Source organism: Crocodylus siamensis, chromosome 1 (assembly GCF_052110815.1).
Source record: "Crocodylus siamensis isolate JL-2025a chromosome 1, ASM5211081v1, whole genome shotgun sequence".
Lineage (NCBI taxonomy): Eukaryota > Metazoa > Chordata > Crocodylia > Crocodylidae > Crocodylus > Crocodylus siamensis.
Genome location: NC_143395.1, coordinates 419,840,808 through 419,858,430, shown reverse-complemented (window position 1 = coordinate 419,858,430; position 17,623 = coordinate 419,840,808). Strand labels below are relative to the sequence as shown.

Genomic DNA, 17,623 nt, shown 5'->3' with positions numbered 1-17,623 from the left:
TTGAGAAGCTGGATACCTTCAAGTCAGCCGGCCCTGACAACCTGCACCCCAGGGCACTCAAGGAGCTGGCGAGCGTCATAGCCCAGCCCCTGGCACGAATCTTCGAGAGCTCCTGGCGCTCTGGTGTAGTGCCCGAAGACTGGAAGAAGGCCAATGTGGTGCCGATCTTCAAGAAAGGGAGGAGAGTGGATCCGGCTAACTACAGGCCCATTAGCCTGACTTCTGTCCTGGGGAAGATCTTAGAAAAGTTTATTAAGGAGGCCATCCTTGATGGACTGGCCCAGGCTAACATCCTAAGGGACAGCCAGCACGGGTTTGTTGCGGGTAGGTCTTGTTTGACCAATCTCATTTCCTTCTGTGACCAGGTGACCTATCACCTGGACAAGGGAGAAGAGATTGATGTCATATATCTTGACTTCAAAAAAGCTTTTGATCTGGTATCCCATGATCACCTCTTGGCCAAACTGGCCAGTTGTGGCCTTGGCTCCACCACGATCCGCTGGCTGGGAAATTGGCTCCGTGGTCGGACCCAGAGGGTTGTGATTGATGGCAGTCACTCATCGTGGTGCCCTGTGACCAGTGGGGTCCCTCAAGGCTCTGTCCTGGGACCCATCCTGTTCAACATCTTCATTAATGATGTGGACATTGGAGTCAGGAGTGGACTGGCCAAGTTCGCCGATGACACCAAACTTTGGGGCAAAGCATCCACGCCAGAAGAGAGGCGGGTGATCCAGGCTGACCTGGACAAGCTCAGCAAATGGGCAGACGAGAACCTGACGGTGTTTAACACCGAAAAATGCAAGGTTCTCCACCTTGGGAGGAAAAACCTGCAGCACCCTTATAGGCTCGGCAGCGCTACGTTGGATAGCACTACAGAAGAAAGAGACTTGGGGGTCATCATTGACCACAAGATGAACATGAGCCTGCAATGCGATGCTGCGGCTAGTAAAGCGACCAAAATGCTGGCTTGCATCCATAGATGCTTCTCGAGCAAATCCCGGGTCGTCATTCTCCCCTTGTACTCAGCCTTGGTGAGGCCGCAGCTGGAGTACTGCGTCCAGTTTTGGGCTCCACAATTCAAAAAGGATGTGGAGAAGCTTGAGAGAGTCCAGAGGAGAGCCACGCGCATGATCAGAGGTCAGGAAAACAGATCTTACGATGACAGGCTGAGAGCCACGGGACTCTTTAGCCTGGAAAAGCGCAGGCTCAGGGGTGATCTGATGGCCACCTATAAGTTTATCAGGGGTGACCACCAGGATCTGGGGGAACGTCTGTTCACCAGAGCGCCCCAAGGGATGACGAGGTCGAACGGTCACAAACTCCTGCAAGACCGTTTCAGGCTGGACATAAGGAAGAATTTCTTTCCTGTCCGAGCCCCCAAGGTCTGGAACAGTCTGCCAGCGGAGGTGGTTCAAGCACCTACATTGAACACCTTCAAGAGCAAATTGGATGCTTACCTTGCTGGGATCCTATGACCCCAGCTGACTTCCTGCCCTTTGGGCAGGGGGCTGGACTCGATGATCTCCCGAGGTCCCTTCCAGCCCGGATGTCTATGAAATCTGCTCAGGTCTCTTCTGACCCCAGAAACTGAAATTTATCTCGTCCCCAGCTCACGGTGCGTGTGGAGGTCGAGGAGGTGTCCTCAGACAAGATGCAGCCCCCTGGGGCCCTGCCGGAGCCTGGTGGCTCCTGGGTGCAGCACCCGAAGGCCCGTGGTGAGGACAGGCCTCTGGAGGAGGCAGGAGATCGGGAAACCCCAGGGCCCGAGGACGAGCTGCCTCATGTCGCCAAAGAGGAGCCCCCGCCCAACCCGGAGCCAGGTCCTCACCAGCCTTTTTGATGTACAAGGTTAACCTGGGCTCAACACCCAAAGAGTAGCAGTTACCTCCCCACACCTCCGCCATTATTAGTGTTGGCTCCTGGGTTTAGGCAAGTTGATTTTGGGGGACAACTAAGTAGAAAACAGAGATGGGAGTGGGGTCACAGGCTCCAGACAGGTGCTGCAAGGGGGGACAGCGAGCGGAGCGGACAGTAGCCGGTGGCTCCTGAACGAGTGCAAGCAGCCAGGGGCAGGTGAGGTGCGGGATGAAGTCCTGGCGTGCAGTTAGGAGCCTGAGTGCCTGTGCTGGGGTTGGGGCGAGCGGCTCCAATGCCTGCCCCTGCCCGGGACAGGGCCGCAAGGTGTGTAGCTGTGTGGCTGGGGTGGGGCAGGGCTCTGGTCCCGGGGGGTGGTCCCAGGCCCAGGCTGTTTCTCACTGCCTGCGCCGCTCCTCTCAGAAAGATGCTTCAGGTGACTGGCTCTTGCCGTGCTGCCACGGTCACAACCAGGGATCGAATTGCTGTTCTCAGGTCGGTGTTGTAATAATATCAATCAATAAGAGGCTGGTGCCGGTGATGCGGACATGAGAGTCCCCAGTGGCCTCTGGCTGGTCCAAGTGCAGTTAGCCCAGGCCTCCATCCTGCTGCAGGTCCCCAGGACAGGGGAGACCTGGGACCTGTCGGCCCGTGGAGGGTCCCCAGGTGCGTGCCCCGGACCAAGCCCTTCCCCGGGCGAGGTGAGGAGCGGTGGGTCTCCCCTTTCCAGGGGCAGGAGGCCCGTCCCCCAGCGTAGAAATCTCTCTGCCAGAACAGTTTGATGGGTCCGTGCTCCAGCGGGTCGGTGGCTCTTGTTCTCCCGGTGCCCTGGAAGCATGTCACGTGTCATGGAGTAGACTGACCCTCCATTTCACGCCCACCCCGCCCCAACATGTCCAGGTGACCCAGCACCAGCATCCCTCCAGATCCTTTCCCAGGGAGCGATGCCACGATGCCGTGATCACCACGGGCGCTGGGGCAGTTCTAGAGGCTCATCTCCAGCCTCTTGCCTGTGGGACACCGAGTCTCCTCCCCGCTCTTCCACACACTGCAGCCTCCAGCTCCCTTCATCCCAGGCCAGGCCAGGAGACGAGCAGGGCTTTCCCCGTGCCACCACCCCAGGGCTAACCTGTGCACTCTCTTACCCACCCACAGGTGCCGGGACCTTGAGCCGAGCAGATCTGCAGCCTCCCGAGGCAGGAGCAGTCAACCTGGAGCTGCAGAGACCCTCCGCAGGGAGACGGGGACGGAGCGGCTCCCTGACACCTGGGCCGGGCCAGCTGCAGGAGGGGCAGGGCAGGCCGGGGAAGCAGGGGGAGAGCATGGAGGTGAGCAGGGCACCGGCTCGAGGTGGGGGTGGGAGTGCAGCTGGGGCAGAGCCCAGGAGGAGCCAGGGGTGCTGTCAAGAGTTTGGGGAGCAGAGACCTGAAGAGTGACCGGGGGTGCTGGCACGGGAAGGCCTGGTCAGAGTCCACCAGCCCGCACCAGGCAGCCCGGGGCAGTGGTCTCTACAGCCGAGCCCAGCAAGTCCTCTCCCCCTGGCTAGGACTGGGGAGCACAGAGGGGCTCTGCAGCCGATGCCAGCAGGGTCCCCCCAGCACATCAGTTTGGCAGGAGTGCGCAGCACACCTGGCTGCTGATTCTCTGTGTTGGGGTGAGGGGAGGCAGAAGCCGGGGTGATTTGCAGCTTACAGACTAACTGAATCAGAGGCACAGCACAGGTTTTTTCGATTCCACACTCATTTGATGAGTTCGAATTGAAGGCTGCGCACAGACCAGACCGTTAGATAGAGAGAGTCTTTTGAATACCAAGTGCAGGGGACAGCACGGTGGGAAGGGGGACAGTGCTGGGAGAGGGGATGCAAGTAAAGACCCCCCACACACAGGGGACACAACAGCTAATCTCGTTAGTCGGACAAGACTCCACAGTCCTTGTGTGGACCGCGCTTAGCACAGCCCAGCCTGCAGATGATTTCTGGCTGCACAGCTCCGTGTTCAGGTTCGTTTTGAAGTGTCTGGTGTAAGGACAGCTGCTCTGAGGTCGGCACTGGGCAGTGCAGGGAGGTGAAAGTGTCCTGGCACAAGCCTTTGTCTCTTCCTGGACCAGATGTCACCAGCAGGGCCGGGGGGGTGTGGGGGGGAGTGTGGGGCACCAGCAGGGGTGGGGGGTCTACGGGTAGGGAGCAGTTTTTTCTGTTATGAGAGAATTTGCAGTTTTTAAACGGAGAAAACCAGGGTCCCTGCATATCATGTGCCGGCTGAGTAGCGTACCCCTGCCTGTCCTGGCTAAGCGTGCACAGCGCTGTAGTGCAGAGCGAGTGCAGACAGGGCCGTGGGGGCTGGGGCAGGAGACACTGATGGTGTAACGCTTGTGCCTGCAGCTCCGGGAGGTGTTTGAGGACGTGGCAGTGTATTTCACACGGGAGCAGTGGGAGCTGCTGGAAGAGGAAGACAAGGGGCTTTACCGGGACCAGATGCTGAGGAACTACCGAGCCCTCGTTTCCCTGGGTAAAGCTCTGGTTCTTGCTTTGCCCTGGAGCCATGTGAGCTCGGAAGCGGTGTTGTCTTCTCCCTGGTTTTAACGGTCTCATCCTCATGAATGTTTGGCCGGTGGCTGAAATCCCTTTGCTCCCCACTGCTCTGTCCATGATCAGCCCTCTCGCATTTCATACTTGTGCACGTGCCTCCTTCATTTGATGCAGCCGCCTTCCTTGGAGTCTTCCCCCTTGATAACATGATTTCCCTTTGCCTTCTCACCGTGATCAAATCGTGTGCCATTCGTTGTGCCTCAAAATGCACTAACAGCTGTTCCTTGGGCAGTTATCCCGAGCTCCTCCCTCTCTTGCCTAGCGTGTCCTGTCCAAACTCATTTCCACTCATTTGCCTTTGCACTGGTGTTTGCCTTCCTGTGACCATCCGTCCACTGCCTGGATGAAAAGGACCATCCTCTTCTCCCTGCTATGCCTTCCCTTTCCGCCTAAATGTCCGTCCTCCCTTGTACATCAAGTCCTTAGTATAATCCTGGAGTTCATTGGCTCCTTTCCCCAAATTTCAGTTGCTTATTCTGCGTCCAGTACCAGTGGATAAACTCTGCTTAACCACTGCCCAAGCAGGATATCGAGGCCCCGCCCCTGACTTAATCTGCCGCATCCAGCGAGGAGAGGTGGAGCTCTGGGACGGTGATGATGAGGACCGTGGGGAAATCTGGAGGTCGGAGGACCTGCGGCCAGGTGAGTTGTGGCTGTCTCCTCCACCCAGATCCCCTCTCCCAAATGCTCCGTGCCCAGGGTGAAAGGGAGCCTGGAAACTGCAGACCTGCCTGTGCTGCCATCCCCGGTGCTGACCTCAAAGAGCTTATGCTGTCGTGTGTGCAGACAGGTGTTGTTCCACGCCCTGAAATTCAAACTGTGGAAACGGTTACCAAGAGGATTGTTTTTGCCAAAGACCCCCAGTGTTTGACGTGGCCCCTTGCTGATTTCATATCCAGTGAACTCTAAGAGTAATTATTCCAAGTTTTGTCCCTGTAATACGACTCGAGAAGCGGCTCCATTAGACATTACAGCAGAGACCTTTGGTGGTGCCGGCCTCGTGTCCTGCGCTGGGGGTGGGAGATGTTTGTTTCTGGCTTTCCCGCTGTTCACGTAGAAATTGCACGACCGTCCCCCCAACTCCCCAGAGTGAGAGCATGCACACAACACCCTCTTCCTTTGTTTGTCCACTGCTTCAATAACGTTCTCATGCCAAATTGCCTAATCCTCAAGTTCCTTACCAGCCGAACAGCTTTTCACCAGTGAAATAATCTTTTAATCTCTTCCATTACTCACCCTTCTCAAACTTTGGCATGACTGATATTTTTGAGGCCCAGGAGACCATACTCCAGGGATGTACCATTTTCTGTAGCCACTTTGCAGATATTCCAGAACCGATGCAGAAGTAGAGCTTACATTTCATTGTCTATCATACCTCCCAGCACAGCCACATACAGCAATAACGGTGCACAAACACAGCCGAGCAAGCGAGACAATTACTGTGTGAAGCTCAAAACTTCTGTGTACCAAGTGAATTTCTTGATGATTCACTGCTGGTCCACATCCTGGAAAACACAAAGACAAAAACGGGAAGGGCTTAACCCCTTTAAGTTAGTTCATGTCATGGGATCACTTTTCACACTGTGGCTGGCTTGGCCCTGGCCCTGGCCCTGCTGCAGCTCCTTCACCGATTCCCCTCTTTGCAGCTTCAGAGGCTGCTTTTTAGCAGTCTTTTCTGCTTCAAGTGACAGCTGCTGCAAGGTGTACCCTGGCACACACCTTTCCTCCTTGGCTTGCACCAGGGGCTTTCTGTTGGGGATGGCTCCCCCTATCCTTTTCCCAGCAAAGAGGAACCCCCAAGGCAGTGGGAGCCAAGGTGTGCAGGTGCTCTGCACTCACCTTTCTCGGGGTGGCAACAAGTGGCATTTTGTAGAGACTGCCGTGCCACAAGTAGCTCCACCTCACTAACCAGTCCCAGGAGGGTGTAGTTTTCAGGCCCTACACAGGAGTAATTTTTAGGCTTTTCTGCCCTGGTTATCTTCACCCCCTCATAGGCACAGTCTCTCATTTCTGGGATTTTTGCCTCCCCCAGCCCTTCTGGTTAGACAAGAGAGAGGCTGGGGCTGTCCCTGGTGTCGCCTGGTCCGGTTGACCTGGAGCACCGGACGTGTGTAATCGTGGGCTCGAGCTGCATGAAGTGGGTCGGTGGAGTGGGTGGGATTCAGAAGGTTTCATGTTGTGGGGGGAAGTGAATCCCTCACTGTTTGCCCCAGAATCTGTCCTGTGTGGTTTCCTCTCTGGGGCCCCGAGTGCCAGAAAGCCTGAGGCTCAGCCCAGCGTCCGTGTGCGGGTTCATGCCGAGGCCTTTGCCCCAGTGCAGATTCCTGTGGTGTGCAGGCTGCCTGGCATTCATTAGCAGAGGAAAGCTCCATGGGCTCATTCCCTGCATCAGTCACTGCTCCAGAAACAGGTAGGAAGCTGATAGCTGCTCTCAATCCTCCACTCCCAGAACATTTCTTGGAGGGGTAATGCATGAAACACGATGGGTTTTGCTACCAAGCAGTGTAAGGCAGTGCTCCCCACACACTCCTGACTGGTGACAAGCTCTAGAAATGCACCCCGAGGCTGTTCACCCCTACACCTAGATGCGTCTTTGAGGACTGCCAGTGATCAAGGGCAAGCATTGCAGATGGGTCTGACCAAAGCAGTGGGGCTTCTGGAGCGTGTCAGCCCAGTCAGGTGGGGGGCTCAGCACCATCTCCCCCTAGAAGCACCAGCGCTGTGAGATACAGCAGCCCTTGGAGAGCCTCATTTTTCCTTTTAGCAGATCCTCCTGCTCTCATCCTCAGCCTGTTAAAACATGAACCTATTCAGGTACAGTCCAAACGCACATGTCCCACGTGTTTCTTGGAGCAAGGCCTGAGGAGATGGGGCCGAGAGCTGGGCCAGCAACCTTGAGAGTCTGCCTCTTAACTCCACCGAGTAGGGAAGATGAGACTGGCACAGGGACCTGGCACTGCCTTACCCCCGGCACTTGGGCCTTTGGCCAGAAGACCTAGTTTTCTTGAGGAAAGACAAGTGCCAAGACCTGTCCTGCTCTGAGGCCCATTCCAGCAGAAGGAATCCCAGTGCTTGCCCCTTGGCAGCAGGGCAGGAACTAATCTGGTGTTTCTTCCTCCCATGCAGGACATGCCTGGTTGCTGAGCAAAACTGAGGAGCAGGCTTCTGAGGAAGGGCCTGGAAAGCTGGAGCCACCATGGGCTTCCCTGGGGAGTATGGGTGAGGTGGCTTCCCTGAGCCCAGCGATGGACCAATGGCTAAAGGGTCTGGGGATGCCCCAAAAGCAGGAGACTGTAGCAGTGAACACACTCCCATGTCTAGTTGGGCATGGGAGTGAAAAAGGGAAAGAAGCCATAAAAAGCCCAAGGTGCAGGGACGAACATGTCATGCTGAGACACCTGAAGAGGCAGAAAGCAAAGGTCCACTGGAGAGAGACACTGCATGCAGACCAAGGCAGTGTGGGGGACCTCAGTGGGAAGCAGGAGCTCACTACCAAGCCCAGGGGGAGAGGCCACCCCTGCCCTCAGTGCAGGAAACGTTTTAGCTGCCCCTCCCTCCTGGCTCTGCACAAGAGAAGGCATGCTGGGGAGAAGCCCCATGTATGCGCCACGTGTGGGAAGAGCTTCACCTGCCTCTCGACCCTGGCTGCTCACCACCAGATCCATTCTGCACAGCTCCCCCACCGCTTCACCAAAAGGGGGAAGAGCTTTGTGCGCAGCTTGGAACTGCTCAAAACCCAGGAAGTGCACAGGAAGAAGTGTCAGTACCGCTGTGTCACATGTGGTAAGACCTTCACCCATTTCTTCTCCCTGGCTCAGCACCGGCGCATGCACTTGGGGAGGAAGACGCACCGCTGCACCGAGTGCAGGAAGAACTTCATCAGCTGGCAAGGCCTGTCCCAGCACTGGTGCGTGCGGAGGAGGCAGCAGCCACACTGCTGCACGAAGTGTGGGAAGAACTTCAGGCAGCCCTCCAGCCTGGCCAGGCACAGGTGCATGCCCACAGGGGAGAAGCCACATCAGTGCTCTGTGTGTGGGAAGAGCTTCAGTTATTCCTCCCACCTGGCCCGGCACCAGCGCATTCACACAGGGGAGAAGCCATATCAGTGCTCTGAGTGTGGGAAGAGCTTCACCCAATCCTGCAACCTGGCCAGCCATCAGCGTGTCCACACAGGGGAGAAGCCATATCAGTGCTCTGAGTGTGGGAAGAGCTTCACCCAATCCACCAACCTGGCCCAGCATCAGCATGTCCACACGGGGGAGAAGCCATATCAGTGCTCTGAGTGTGGGAAGAGCTTCATTTATTCCTCCAACTGGCCATACACAAAGCATTCACACGGGGGAGAAGCCATATCAGTGCTCTGAGTGTGGGAAGAGCTTCAGTTATTTCCACCCCTAGCCAACCATCAGCGTGTCCACACAGGGGAGAAGCCATATCAGTGCTCTGTGTGTGGGAAGAGCTTCACCCAATCCACCAGCCTGGCCAAACATCAGCGTGTCCACACAGGGGAGAAGCCATATCAGTGCTCTGAGTGTGGGAAGAGCTTCAGTTATTCCTCCAACTGGCCCGGCACCAGCGCATCCACACAGGGGAGAAGCCATATCAGTGCTCTGAGTGTGGGAAGAGCTTCACCCGCTCCACCAGCCTGGCCAAACATCAGCGTGTCCACACAGGGGAGAAGCCATATCAGTGCTCTGAGTGTGGGAAGAGCTTCAGTTATTCCTCCAATCTGGCCCAGCACCAGCGCATTCACACAGGGGAGAAGCCATATCAGTGCTCTGAGTGTGGGAAGAGCTTCAGTTTTTCCTCCCACCTGGCCCAGCACGCAGTCCACACAGGGGAGAAGCCATATCAGTGCTCTGAGTGTGGCAAGAGCTTCAGTCCACCAGCCTGGCCAAACATCAGCGTGTGGGGAGAAGCCATATCAGTGCTCTGTGTGTGGAAAGAGCTTCACCCAATACGCCAACGTGGTCCGGCACCAGCACACCCACACAGGGGAGAAGCCATATCAGTGCTCTGTGTGTGGGAAGAGCTTCACCCAATCCCCCAGCCTGGCCAACCATCAGCGTGTCCACACAGGGGAGAAGCCATATCAGTGCTCTGTGTGTGGGAAGAGCTTCACCCGCTCCTCCAGCCTGGCCAACCATCAGCGTGTCCACACAGGGGAGAAGCCATATCAGTGCTCTGAGTGTGGGAAGAGCTTCAGTCATTCCTCCACCTGGCCAACCATCAGCGTGTCCACACAGGGGAGAAGCCATATCAGTGCTCTGTGTGTGGGAAGAGCTTCACCCAATCCTCCCACCTGGCCAGCACCAGTCACACAGGGGAGAAGCCATATCAGTGCTCTGAGTGTGGGAAGAGCTTCAGTTATTCCTCCTCTCTGGCCAGCCACATGCTCATTCACACAGGGAGAGAAGCCATATCAGTGCTCTGTGTGTGGGAAGAGCTTCACTCGCTCCTCTGCCTTGGTGCAGCACCAGCATGTCCACACAGGGGAGAAGCCATAAAATGTTCTGAGTGCGGGAAGACTTTCAGCATCCTCTCCAGCTTGCCCCAGCACCAGCGCATTCACACAGGGGAGAAGCCACATCATTGCTCTTAGTGTGGGAAGAGCTTCACCTACTCCTGCAGCCTGTGCTGAACACCAGTGCATCTGTACAGCGGAGAAGGTACATCGGTGCTCTGAGAATTGGAAAAACTTCACCCATCTCTCCCACCCATCCTGGAATCAGCCCATTCACACCCAGGAGCATCCCTAATTCTGCCAGCAGTGCAGGAAGGCCTTGGAGATGTCTGCGTGCTCAGCACCCACCAGTGGCTGCATTCAGACAAGCACCCTCATGCTGGAGGCCTGCGGAAGAGTTCCCCCAGGCTTTGTCTCTTGTAGGGTCCAGTGGGAGTCCAGAGCCCAGACGCTGGCCCCCAAGGTATGGGGGATGGGGGCTCAGAGGAAACACCTCAAGCAGAGGGCAGCCCCGGTGTGGGGGAAGGAGATGAGGAGGAGATGATCTTTGCATCGGCCTTGGAGCCGGTGCATTCCCCATCACGCTCTAAGAGGACTCCCAGGGGAAGAAGTGCCTTCACGCTAGGGTGCCCTCCCCCAGACAGTGTTTTCCTCCTTTGAGAACCAGAAACTGATAACCGTTCCTATAAGCACAGTGTTTCCCGGTTCTTTAAGTAAACTCTCCTGTGTGTCTGCGTGTGTCAGACCAGAGATTTAGGTGCTCCTGTTTGTTTAAGATAAGCCAGGGTCGTTTTTTTTTTTTCTCTCTCCGTCTTGAGTGCACATATGCCTGTAAACCTGATAGAGTTCAAGAATTCTTTTGAAACAGGCAAGTGGGTGACCCCCCTTGCTGTAGGGGATTCGCCCTGTGATCACGGTGCAGCCCTAAATAACGAAAGGCTGGCTCTGTCAGTTCTGATTCAACCACAACGCAAAGTTTGATTTCCTCCACACACCCCTGTGGTTGATCTCTGTGTCCTCTCCCGAGGTGTGCGATGGGAACAGACCCGAGCCCACAACCCTTTCTGGGGCAGATCTCCCTGTGCCTTCCCAGCCCCTTCCCTTTCTAAGTGATTCACCACAATCCAGAGGTTGCTGGTAGCCCTTGGGAGCAGGAGGTGGTCTGATCTACCCACCCTGCTGCTGCCCGACTGGCCGCTCCCACCCGCTTCTGCCCTCTTCCCACAGCAGGACCCAGGGCTGGGGGAGCCAGCACCACAGGGTGAGCAACCCTGGGCGAGTGACGCAGAACTGGCTGAATGGGTGCCCCGAGCCAGCCCCCCCTCCCCTGTTCCTGCCCTCACCCACCACAGCCACCCATCTGCAACACAGGGGAAACTTGGCAGCATGTATGCAACCGGTCTGACTATGTACGATTAGCGTATGCCCCCCGGGAAGGGGTGTTGGACCTGGGATGGATCTCGTGTTGCAGTAGGAGTCAGTGAGTGCGAGGTAGAATTTAAGATAAATGGTGCTTGGTTCCCTAATGGTTCCTGGATATCTAATACTCCCCTGCAGGTCAGTTTTCAGCCTATTCTTCACAATGGATGATGTCCCCACGCTGTAATACAGGTGGAGATACTGCGCTAGCTGGTCACTATTTAGTGTGTGGAGATAAGGCCGAGCTAAAGAAAGTTGCAGCATCTCTGGAAAAGATTGCTAATGCTACTGCTGATACTTTTGATAAAATAAATACAGAAATGAAGGAAATAAGGCAAAGGAGCTTGCAAAACCGACCTGCGTTAGATTATAGACTAGCCAGCAGAGGAGGAGTCTGTGCTTTAATAGGTAAAGAATGTTGTACTTCTCTTCCTGATAATTCAGAAGACGTCCAGGATTTAAAGAAACGTATTCGAAAAGCAGCAGCTAAATTGCATGAGTCAGATAGCTGGAGTGTGAGTTCTTGGTTTAGCTCTGTTTTCAGTTCCAGGCTCCACCGTCAGTCGTAGGTTGGTGATCTTGTTTGGTGCTTTTATTGGACTATGCCTGGTGTTCATGATCATTCAGTGTTGCTTCAACTGTGCTGTGAGGCAAATGAGGAATAGCCCATCAACCAGAAACAAAGTATATAATGTGTGTGTTGAAATAGCAGAAAGTAAGAAAAAGAAAAACTAGAAGTTGAAAGGCTACTGGTTATAAATATTTAACTTAAAGAAAAAAAATTCCCGGAGCCTAACTAGGGTTTTTTTCTGGAAAAATGGAGACTTGGGGGTGAGCAGGCTTTGACTGCTCTCTCTTCTCGAACAGCAGCCAGCGTCTCCAGCCTGGTGCATGCCAACCTGACATATTCAGCCTGCCCCGAGTCCTGAGATGAAGCAAGAGTCAAAGGTGGTCAGCGGGTCTCTGGCAGAGGTCAATATCCAAGTGGGCGACTGCTTCTGGGGTGGAGCATGGCAGCCGGCTGTACCGGGGGATGCCCCTGTCCTAGGTGCAGCCCTGGGGCTGGTTGAAGGGCAACGTGCGGAGACCCAGCTGGCTCTGGGGAAGGGGGTGGGCCCCGTAGAGCACGGGCGATGGCAGGAAAGAGCATGGCGGGCTCGTGCTTGTACCCTCAGCAGCGGCATGAGAGGAGCCCACGTGGACTGCAAGTCCCCTGGCACGGCTTTACGAGCACTCGTGGTGCTCTGGTGAGGCACCGGAGGACTGGAAGAGGGCCAGCGTGGTGCCCATCTTCAAAAAGGGCAGGAAGGAGGACCCGGGAAACTATAGGCCGGTTAGTCTTACCTCCATCCTAGGCAAGCTGTTCGAGAAAATTACGCTGGCACACATCCAGGAGGGGCCAGCGGGGGACTGCATGCTTAGGGGCAACCAGCACGGGTTCATCAGGGGCAGGTCCTGTCAGACCCACCTGGCGGGCTTTTACGATCAGATCACCAGATCGTTAGACGCAGGGCAAGCAGTGGACATCGTCTTCCTGGACTTCCGGAAGGCCTTCGACACCGTCTCTCACCCCGTTCTCATTAAGAAACTGGGGGCTGTGGTGTTGATCCCCACACAGTCAGATGTGTCGCCAATGGGCTGAGGGCCGCACCCAGAGGGTGGTGGTGGATGGGTCCTTCTCGACCTGGAAGGACGTGGGCAGGGGGGTCCCCCAGGGCTCGGTCCTCGGGCCTCACACTGCTCAACATCTTCATCAGTGACTTGGACGAGGGGGTAAAAAGCACCTGTTCAAATTTGCTGATGACACTAAGATGTGGGGGGACGTGGGCACACTGGAAGGATGCAAGAGGCTACAATCAGACCTGGACAGGTTACAAGGGTGGGCAGACCACAATAGGATGGGTTTCAACACAGACAAGTGCAAGGTGCTGCACCTGGGGAGGAACAACCGGCACCATACCTACAGGCTGGGGAACTCCCCTCTTGTCAGCACGGAGGCGGAAAGGGATGTGGGGGTCATCATTGACTCCAAGGTGAGCATGGGCCGGCGGCGTGGGGACGCGGTCAGGAAGGCCGACCGCACCTTGTCCTGCATCCCTAGCAGGTCCCTTCCAGCCCCTAATGTCTATGAAATCTATGAATACAATCGACACAGTCCAAACATTCCAGAAAGGAAGTAGCCAGTTGGGTTGAACTGAGGGAGAATAAATGTTAATCTGAAACCCCAAAGTGATGTGGTGTGATTTGAGTACTGGGTGAGTTCAGGTTTGGGCAGTAATCTTCTATGATAATTTCTGACACCTTCTAATCCCATACATAGGGTAACAGCTGTCGGGCAAGATCATAAATGGCTCTGAGCTAACACAGTAGCATAAGATAAGGCACAAAGGAGCACGCAGCGAGGGCACGGCTGTGTGGTGCCTGGGGGGAGAAGACCGCATCCAGCGGCGCGGCCGGGAGACGAGACAAAAAGGGACAGACAAGAGAGAAAAGGAGAAAAAAGGGAAGGGAAGGACGGGACGGAGGTGACTTACAATCCCGTCTTTGCACATGCGAGTACACGCGCACACACACACGCACACACACTCTCTCTCTCTCTTTCTCATGTTTGGGCAACTCCAGTATCTTATTCTACCGACTCCAGGAGCTGGGAAAGTCCTTCTCAGCGCCTGTGCGGTGTAAACACGGGTTGATTCCCCCCGAGACTACAGAGCTGGAAGAGGGGACATGAGCACTCACGTGAAGAGCAGCGTCTCCGGCCTGCGCAGTCACCGTTTCGGTGGCCTTGTCCTCCAAGAAGGAGCAGGTCGAAACCGGCTGTGTGTCCCCCACTCGCCCCACACCCCCCACTGGTCCCAGCCCCCGCTGCACGGGCCTGTCCCTGCCCCTGTCCCCAGTGTGTGCTGGGAGCTGCCCGGGGGAGGCGCAGGCAGGGCCCCCAGCTTATGTGAGCCCCCCGGCTTGGCCGGCCGCGCACGGACGTGTCTTGTTCTGCTGAACCGTCCCCCCGGGCTCCTTGGACTCAGTCATAGTATCACAGTTTCTCGGGTCGGAAGGGACCTGAGCAGATCATCTAGTCCGACCCCCTGCCATGGCAGGAAAGAGTACGGGGCTCGACCCCAGCAAGGTGTTCATCCAGCCTCCTCTTAAACCCCCCCAGGGCAGGAGCCGGCACCACTTCTCTTGGGAGCTGGGTCCAGATCCTAGCCGCCCTGACCATGAAGTCGCGCCTCCTGATGGCTAGTCTGGATCTCCCCTCTGCCAGCTTGTGACCACTATTCCTGGTCACTCCTGGCGGTGCTCAGGGAAACAGGGACTCCCCCAGTGCCTGCTGGTCCACTGACTAGTCTGTAACAGGCCACTAGATCCCCCTCGGCCTTCTCTTGTGGAGGCTGAACAGGTTCAGGTCCCGTCGCCTCTCCTCATAGGGTCTGCCCTGCTGCCCTAACCATGCGAGTGGCCTCCTCTGGACTCTCTCCATGCCGTCCACGTCCCTCCTGCAGGGCAGTGCCCAGAACTGGACGCAGTCCTCCAGCTGTGGCCTGACCAGTGCTGCACAGAGGGGGAGGGTCACCTCCCTGGACCTGCTCGAGATGCATCTGTGGATGCAGGACAAGGTGCGGTTGGCCTTCCTGACCACGTGCCCATGCCGCCGGCCCATGCTCATCTTGGAGTCCGTGATGACCCCCAGATCCCTTTCCGCCTCCGTGCTGACAAGAGGGGAGTTCCCCAGCCTGTAGGTATAGTGCCGGTTCTTCCTCCCCAGGTGCAGCACCTTGCACTTGTCGGTGTTGAAACCCATCCTATTGTGGTCTGCCCACCCTTGTAACCTGTCCAGGTCTGTTTGTAGCCTCTTGCATCCTTCCAGTGTGCCCACGTCCCCCCACATCTTAGTGTCATCAGCAAATTTCAACAGGGGCTTTTTACCCCCTCTTCCAAGTCACTGATGAAGATGTTGAGCAGTGTGGGCCCGAGGACCAAGCCCCGGGGGACCTCCCTGCCCACATCCTCCCAGGTCGAGAAGGACCCATCCACCACCACCCTCTGGGTGCGGCCCAAGACCCAGTTGGCGACACATCTGACTGTGTGGGAGTCGACACCACAGCCCCCAGTTTCTTAATGAGAACGGGGTGAGAGACGGTGTCGAAGGCCTTCCGGAAGTCCAGGAAGACGACATCCACTGCTCGCCCTGCGTCTAACGATCTGGTGATCTGATCGTAAAAGCCCGCCAGGTGGGTCTGACAGGACCTGCTACTGATGAACCCGTGCTGGTTGCCCCTAAGCATGCAGTCCCCCACTGGCCCCTCCTCGATGTGTGCCAGCATAATTTTCTCGAACAGCTTGCCTAGGATCCAGGTAAGACTAACCGGCCTATAGTTTCCCGGGTCCTCCTTCCTGCCCTTTTTGAAGATGGGCACCACGCTGGCCCTCTTCCAGTCCTCGGGTACCTCTCCACAGCACCACGCGTTCTCGTAAAGCCGTGCCAGGGGACTTGCAGTCCATGTGGGCTCCTCTCATGCCGCTGCTGAGGGTACAAGCACGAGCCCGCCATGCTCTTTCTTGCCATCGCCCGTGCTCTACGGGGCCCACCCCCTTCCCCAGAGCCAGCTGGGTCTCCGCACGGGGCAGCGGTGCCCTGTACAACCGGCCCCAGGGCTGCACCTAGGGGCAGGGGCATCCCCCGGTACAGCCGGCTGCCATGCTCCACCCCAGAAGCAGTCGCCCACTTGGATATTGACCTCTACCATGACCTGCTGACCACCTTTGACTCTTGCTTCATGCAGGACTCGGGGCAGGCTGAATATGTCGGGTTGGCATGCAAGGCCAGGCTGGAGACGCTGGCTGCTGTGCGAGAAGAGAGAGCAGTCACTCCCCTGCTCACCCCCAAGTCTCCATTTTTCCAGCAAAAAACCCTAGTTAGGCTCCGGGAACGGCGAGAGACGCGCAAGTGAAAGCTTGCAGTGGCCCCACATGTGCATTTTCTCTCCAGAGCCGAAGCGCGGGACACAGGCAGGTTACAGCTGCTTTGCCGGGGTGGGGGGAGAACGGGGCAGTATTGCACACAGCGAGGGGAATCTCCCCCTTGTGTGTTCAAAGGACTCCTCCCCCTCCCTCATTTTTCAAGCATTTTTATACTTAAGACAGATAAAGGAAAAAAAATACGACCTTGAAGAAACTGAAACAAGTTTATTTAATTGGACATCTGTGCCCAGAGTAATAATGCAGGATTTTTTTTTTTTTATCTCAGAGCGTATGACTGAAATAAGCAGTATCAGCACTTCCGGTCTCTGTCTTTTTTTCTAGTCAGAGAGGCCAAAGCCTCACTAAATTCACTTTAACACTCCCTAAGTTTTTTTCTTTAAGTTAAATATTTTTAACCAGTAGCCTTTCAACTTCTAGTGTTTCTTTTTCTTACTTTCTGCTATTTCAACACACACATTATATTCTTTCTTTCTGGTTGATGGGCTATTCCTCATTTGCCTCACAGCACAGTTGAAGCAACACTGAATGATCATGAACACCAGGCATAGTCCAATAAAAGCACCAACCTACGACTGACGGTGGAGCCTGGAACTGAAAAGAGAGCTAAACCAAGAACTCGCACTCCAGCTATCTGACTCATGCAATTTAGCTGCTGCTTTTCGAATACGTTTCTTTAAATCCTGGATGTCTTCTGAATTATCATGAATAGAAGTACAACATTCTTTACCTATTAAAGCACAGACTCCTTCTCTGCTGGCTAGTCTATAATCTAACGCAGGTCGGTTTTGCAAGCTCGTTTGCCTTATTTCCTTCATTTCTGTATTTATTTTATGAAAAGTATCAGCAGTAGCATTAGCAATCTTTTCCAGAGATGCTGCAACTTTCTTTAGCTCGGCCTTATCTCCACACACTAAATAGTGACCAGCTAGCGCAGTATCTCCACCTGTATTACAGCGTGGGGACATCATCCATTGTGAAGAAAAGGCTGACAACTGACCTGCAGGGGAGTATTAGATATGCAGGAACCATTAGGGAACCAAGCACCATTTATCTTAAATTCTACCTCGCACTCACTGACTCCTACTGCAACACGAGATCCATCCCAGGTCCAACACCCCTTCCCGGGGGGCATACGCTAATCATACATAGTCAGACCGGTTGCATACATGCTGCCAAGTTTCCCCTGTATTGCAGATGGGTGGCTGTGGTGGGTGAGGGCAGGAACAGGGGAGTGGGGGCTGGCTCGGGGCACCCATTCAGCCACTTCTGCATCACTCGCCCAGGGTTGCTCACCCTGTGGTGCTGGCTCCCCCAG

General features: G+C 55.6%; 2 protein-coding genes and 1 pseudogene across 3 annotated transcripts in view; 2 read left to right on the top strand and 1 right to left on the bottom strand.

Moving 5' to 3' along the window:
• The window catches only part of LOC149875515 (uncharacterized), a 104,947-nt pseudogene extending 94,754 nt beyond the window's left edge, over positions 1 to 10,193 (top strand). Inside the window, exons 5-9 of the transcript XR_016439690.1 lie at positions 3,010 to 3,182; positions 4,236 to 4,362; positions 4,965 to 5,084; positions 6,763 to 6,852; positions 7,569 to 10,193. The product of XR_016439690.1 is annotated as an uncharacterized LOC149875515 (transcript). The remainder of the gene's footprint in view (positions 1 to 3,009; positions 3,183 to 4,235; positions 4,363 to 4,964; positions 5,085 to 6,762; positions 6,853 to 7,568) is intronic.
• LOC149875512 (uncharacterized) overlaps positions 1 to 17,623 on the bottom strand; it is a 125,442-nt gene that overhangs the window by 48,223 nt on the left and 59,596 nt on the right.
• The window catches only part of LOC149875514 (zinc finger protein 202-like), a gene marked incomplete at its 3' end in the record, with an annotated part of 130,860 nt that overhangs the window by 95,263 nt on the left and 17,974 nt on the right, over positions 1 to 17,623 (top strand). The gene's annotated exons all lie outside the window — the stretch shown is intronic.